The sequence below is a fragment of the Coregonus lavaretus genome, assembly GCF_964263955.1.
Source record: "Coregonus lavaretus genome assembly, chromosome: 10".
NCBI lineage: Eukaryota > Metazoa > Chordata > Actinopteri > Salmoniformes > Salmonidae > Coregonus > Coregonus lavaretus.
Genome location: NC_139997.1, coordinates 27,558,999 through 27,565,032, shown reverse-complemented (window position 1 = coordinate 27,565,032; position 6,034 = coordinate 27,558,999). Strand labels below are relative to the sequence as shown.

Sequence of the window (6,034 nt, the reverse complement as noted above, 5' to 3'; positions counted from 1 at the left end):
TTACAGCCTTAGATGGCAGACCTCTGGAACCAGGTAAGGTTACTGAGGCGACTCAGTCCCTGCGACTTACTATCTCTCAACACCAGCAGGAGGAGACCTTCTATCTCATTGACTCTCCCGAGTATCCTATTATCCTGGGTCACCCTTGGCTATGCAGACATAATCCCCAGATCGACTGGCCTACTGGCACCATTCTAAACTGGGGTTCCACTTGCCAACTCACCTGCATGCTTCAGAGTCCCTCAGCCCCTAGTACCCAGTTTCAAGAGTCTGTTGACGTCTCCCGAGTCCCCAGTGTTTACCATCGGTTCAAGGCAGTGTTCAGCAAGGCCCTGGCTACTTCCTTACCGCCTCATCGCACGTATGACTGTGCCATTGATCTACTCCCTGGTTGCTGCCCTCCTAGAGGTCGGATCTTTTCCTTATCCTCCCCCGAGCAAGCAGCTATGGACACCTACATTAAGGAGTCCTTGGCAGCCGGCCTCATCTGTGCCTCTACTTCCCCGGCTGGGGCGGGCTTCTTTTTTGTTGAAAAGAAAGACGGGGGTCTTAGGCCTTGTGTTGATTACCGGGGACTCAACAAGATCACGGTTCGGAATCGATACCCCCTTCCTCTCATGGCCACTGCTTTTGAGCTGCTTCAAGGGGCTTCCATTTTTACTAAACTGGATCTCCGCAATGCTTACCATCTCGTGCGGATCCGGCAAGGGGACGAATGGAAGACGGCGTTCAACACGCCCACGGGGCACTATGAATATCGGGTGATGCCGTTCGGGCTCACCAATGCCCCCGCAGTATTCCAAGCCCTGATTAATGATGTTCTCCGGGATATGCTTAATCTGTTCGTCTTCGTGTACCTGGACGATATCCTCATCTTCTCAAGGTCACTGAAGGAGCATGAGGGGCATGTTAGCAGGGTTCTCCAGAGGCTCCTTGACAATCACCTCTACGTTAAACCTGAGAAGTGTGAGTTTCATGTTTCTCAGACTCAGTTTCTCGGGTTTATTGTCACTCCCGGCCACCTAGAGATGGATCCCAAGAAGGTCAAAGCGGTCCACAGCTGGCCCACACCTGCCACGGTCAAGGAGGTTCAACGGTTCATTGGCTTTTCTAACTTCTATCGGAAGTTCATTAAGAATTTCAGCTCTGTGGTAGCCCCTTTGACGACGCTTACCAAGGGAGGAGGGACCAAGATTCACTGGGGTCCGGAAGCAGCAGGGGCCTTCGAGGATCTCAAGCGCCGCTTCACTTCTGCTCCGATTCTGGTGATCCCTGACCCAGAAAGACCTTTCGTGGTGGAGGTGGACGCCTCAGAGGTGGGGGTGGGAGCCGTCCTGTCACAGAGGGGTGAGGATGGGAGATTACACCCTTGTGCCTTCATGTCTCGCCGCCTGTCTGAGGCCGAGCGCAACTACCACGTGGGGGATCGAGAGTTGCTTGCGGTTAAGCTGGCCTTGGAAGAGTGGCGCCATTGGCTTGAGGGGGCTCAGCATCCTTTCCAGGTTCTCACAGACCACAAGAACCTGGAATATCTCCAACAGGCTAAGCGGATGAACCCTCGGCAAGCACGATGGTCCCTTTTCTTTAATCGATTCCAGTTCCTCCTGTCTTACCGACCTGGCACCAAGAACGTCAAGCCGGATGCCCTGTCTCGAGCCTATTCTCCCGAGGTACAAGAGAAGCCCTTGGCATCGATTATTCCGAGGTCTAGGATCGTCGCACCTCTTCAGTGGGAACTTGAAAGAGGGGTACGAGAGGCCCTTGTCCATGAGCCCGATCCAGGCGGTGGTCCTGCCGGTCGCCTGTACGTTCCTCTCTCTGTTCGGGCCCGCGTCTTGCAGTGGGGTCATGAGTCGCCCTTGACATGCCATCCAGGCAGTGCTCGCACACTGGAATTCCTCCGACGGCGGTTTTGGTGGCCGTCCATCAAGAAGGACGTGCAGGTCTATGTTGAGGCCTGCCCTGTGTGCAACCAGGGAAAGTCGACACGCCAGCGACCCCAGGGACTGCTCCATCCCTTACCTGTTCCTCGAAGGCCATGGTCACACCTTTCTCTGGACTTTGTTACGGGACTTCCTCCATCCCAGGGCAACACCGTCATCCTAGTGGTGGTAGACCGGTTCTCTAAGGCTGCCCGGTTTATTCCCCTGCCCAAGCTGCCCTCGGCTAAGGAGACTGCTGAGCTCCTCATGAACCATGTCTTCCGGATATTTGGTAGTCCCCTGGACGTGGTCTCCGACCGAGGTCCCCAATTCTCGTCCCGGTTTTGGGGGGCCTTCTGCAGGCTTATTGGGGCCACAGCCAGCCTATCGTCGGGGTTCCATCCAGAGTCTAATGGCCAAACGGAACGGATTAATCAGGATCTGGAGACCATCCTGCGGTGTATGGCGGCCAGTAATCCCACGTCTTGGGCCACCTATATCATTTGGGCTGAATATGCCCACAACACCCTCCAGTCCTCAGCCACCGGATTGTCCCCCTTCGAATGCCAGTTCGGTTACACCCCTCCATTATTTCCAGAGGAAGAGGCGCAAGTTGGTGTTCCCTCGGCCCAGCGCTTTGTCCAACGCTGTAGGCGGACCTGGAAGAAGGCCAGGCGTACCCTCCTTCGGACCTCCCAGAGATACCAAAGTCAGGCTAATCGCCGCCGCCGGACGGCCCCTAGTTTCCGAGCTGGTCAGAGAGTTTGGTTGGCCACTAAGAACCTGCCCCTCCGGGTCGAATCCAAGAAGCTTTCCCAGAAATACATCGGCCCTTTCCGCATAGCAAGAAAGGTTAACCCTGTTTCGTATCGTTTGGTTCTCCCTCGCTCCCTTAGAATTAACCCCACTTTCCATGTTTCACTACTTAAACCTGTCTTGTCTTCTCCCTTTGCCCCCCCACGCAGACCCCCGCCACCTCCCAGGATCATTGACGGCCAGCCAGCCTACACAGTCCGCCGGATACTGGACTCCCGGAGGGTCCAGAACTCTCTGCAGTATCTGGTGGACTGGGAGGGCTACGGGCCAGAGGAGCGCTCCTGGGTTCCAGCCAAGGACATCCTGGACCCAGGTTTGATCCGAGAGTTTCGCACCCTGAGGCCAGGGTGTTCTGGAAGGAACGTCAGGAGTCGTTCCTAGAGGAGGGGGTCCTGTCAGCTTCCTGCCTCCTGTTTGTCTCCGGGCCTCTAGAGGTCATCTGTGTTCCCCTCTGCCTTAGTTCTTCCTCGTGTGTCCTTATTAGCTTGATCCAGGTCACCTGTGCCTTGTTTCACCTAGAGTATTTTAGCTGTGTTTTTTCCCCTGTTCCTCACTTGGTTTTTGAGTCCTGGCTATGTGTCTCCTGCTTTGTCCCACCGTGTCTTTCCAAGTAAGCTTTTCTAAGTTATCTTTAGTTTGTTTTTCTCCCCTCGTGGAGTTATTTTGTTTTGCCTCCTGTTTTGTTACTCTACCTCTGTTAATATACCTCTTTCTGAGAATAACTTTTGTTGGACTATTTTTGAAGTGCAAAGAACCTTTTTGTTACATTAAATCTACTTACCTGGAGTATTGCCTTGGGTGTTTCATTTGGGTCCAACTATACCTCCTCTGTGGCTAAGGGGTAGAACCCCCAGCTCCCCACATCTGAGACCGGAGTTCTAGCCCAGCTTGTGACAGTGTTGGTCATTAATTATTTTACATTACAGTGCATTTATACCACATTCATTGCATACTCATCCAATTTGGAACAAAGGTAACATGTACTTGTAGGTGCGTAGAAAAAATTGTGAACAGTTCCGAGAAAATAAGATCCTGCACACTGCACTCGCAAACTATCACTTGGTTATTTTGTGACAAAGATACTTTGCTAAGTAAATAACTAATACTTTGCAAATAAACAAGTAATACTTTGCTAAATCAACAAGTGATACTTTGCTAGTGCAGTGTGCAGGAACTTATTTTTTTTGAACTGTTGGGAACTAACTATTCATTGGAACAGAGCACTGTCAGACCAATTAAACTGTTAAATATTATATCTGCAGTTACTGTGCAATGCTAAGTGAAAATACACACATATTATATCACCTATGGTATCATTTTTTTTTGCAATTTACTAGTGAGTTAATTCATTGCTTGATACGCTTACTGTTTTTAAAGAGATTACAGGACGTTCCAGGGGAACATTTCCTGTCTAGAGGGATGTTGTCTGCACTGAATAATTAGGTCAACAAATACACAGAAGGCCTTGGTGGGAAATCAACCAGTACAGAGTCGCTGTACTGTACCCAGCAGGCCTTTGAGGGGATCAGCCTCAACCCACTTCACTGCACACACTGATGATGCTATTCAATCAAATCCACTAGCCAGGAGAATCTGAGGTATAAGGTATAAGTATTATGTTTTTCCACTGCATGAAGCATGTAAGGGAAGTGCTTTGTTAGTGTGGCTTCCCCATGAGCAGCACTCAAAGATCCAAGGAGCAGATCTGTCGCTGTAATCAGTCATGTTTGGGGCCCCACCTAGCCGATGCATGGCTATATGTTTGCCCCGCTGGTAAGGTAACTTTCATTATTCATCTAATATTTGATGCTAGGATGTAAGCCAAGAATGATCAAAAATGTAACAGGAAATAAAAGTATTTATTAGATTACAAAAATTCGGTAGATATTTCATTTGTTTCAAAATACAGTACATTAAGACATTTAATTATGAAGCCTTGGTCAAAAGGCAAAAGGCATGGGTGGCACCTCCAGGTCTTTCAGGAGAGGGACAAGAGTCGGACACTGTGGAGATAAAAATAAGTCAAAATAAGTATATGGTAGCCTACGTTTATCTGGTTTCTCCCCCGGTGAGGGGTCAAGTGTCAGACAAACCTTTTTCTCTCATCCATATTGGCTAGACCTGGGGGTCAAGCTCACTGTAGACATTGTTGTCTCGTTCCTGGAGTCGTATGAGAAACTTCTCACTGGCTGTGTTGCCTTTCCTGCGCACACTATCAATAAGTTGGCGAGCCTTATCTGCCCTCATCTTGAACTCCTCCTTTATCCCCTCTATCTCTCCATCGTTCAGCACCTTGTCTTCCAAGAGGTCATCCATCAGTTGGTCCAGAACGGTCTTTGACACCTTTTCAATGAATCTGGTCCTCACTCCATTTAGCTGCTGAGCTGTTGACAATACAATTTTGGAAATGTTGGTAGGCCTATAGCACTTTACTGTAGGGTAGACCGGTTTCCACTGCATTTACTTGGTATTAAGGAGGAAATTATATCAATGGGTACTTTTTAATTATATCATTTGTGAATGTGCATAGTGGTGCTTATTTTAATTAATACCAAAGAAACAATTAATTCATAGGCTGTTTTTCTGTTATTACCCTTTCACTTATTACGTATGGGTGGTCCTCTGTAGCTCAATTGGTAGTGCATGGTGCTTGTAACGCCAGGGTAGTGGGTTCGATCCCCGGGACCACCCATACGTAAAAATTTATGCACACATGACTGTAAGTCGCTTTGGATAAAAGCATCTGCTAAATGGCATATTATTATTATATTATTATTATGGCTCAGTTCCCATACCTTTCAACTGGTAAATAAATACATAGAATATATTTGTAAACACATATAGTCTTTATACGTTGTAGTAGAGGGGCCTTCTTAAAATGAGTTAGGAAGAACAACAGACTTGCTCATGACACTGTCAAGGTTTTGACAGACAATACTGTCTGCTGGCATGTGTGACTGTTTTTCACTATTGATCACACTTAACTTTTATGACAATCCAATGTGACACTTATAGGCTACACTATTTCACATTATTTTACCTGCCATCGCTGCCAGGGGTAGAACAAAAGTATGATGTAACTTTCTTGATGATCTTCACACTTGTTTATCCTGCTAAAATCTTTGTAGTTCCAACCTTATTGTTCGTTGCAAACCGTGGGTTTATTGCAGATCTACGATCAGTTTATCCTAACTTTCATATTTATAGTTGAGAAAACAAACAACATACTTTTCTAACCACCAGCACCGCACCCTAGTAGTCTACATACTGCGTACTTCCTGGTTTTCCTCACATAC

At 48.1% G+C, this 6,034-nt stretch overlaps 1 long non-coding RNA gene across 1 annotated transcript; it reads right to left on the bottom strand.

Annotated features, from left to right (window-relative positions):
• Positions 1 to 4,578: 4,578 nt before the first annotated feature.
• LOC311136106 lies at positions 4,579 to 6,034 on the bottom strand. The gene is made up of 3 exons (XR_014613843.1): positions 5,779 to 6,034; positions 4,832 to 5,122; positions 4,579 to 4,741 (listed from the first exon to the last, which is right to left on the bottom strand). It is a non-coding gene; the product is annotated as an uncharacterized lncRNA (long non-coding RNA).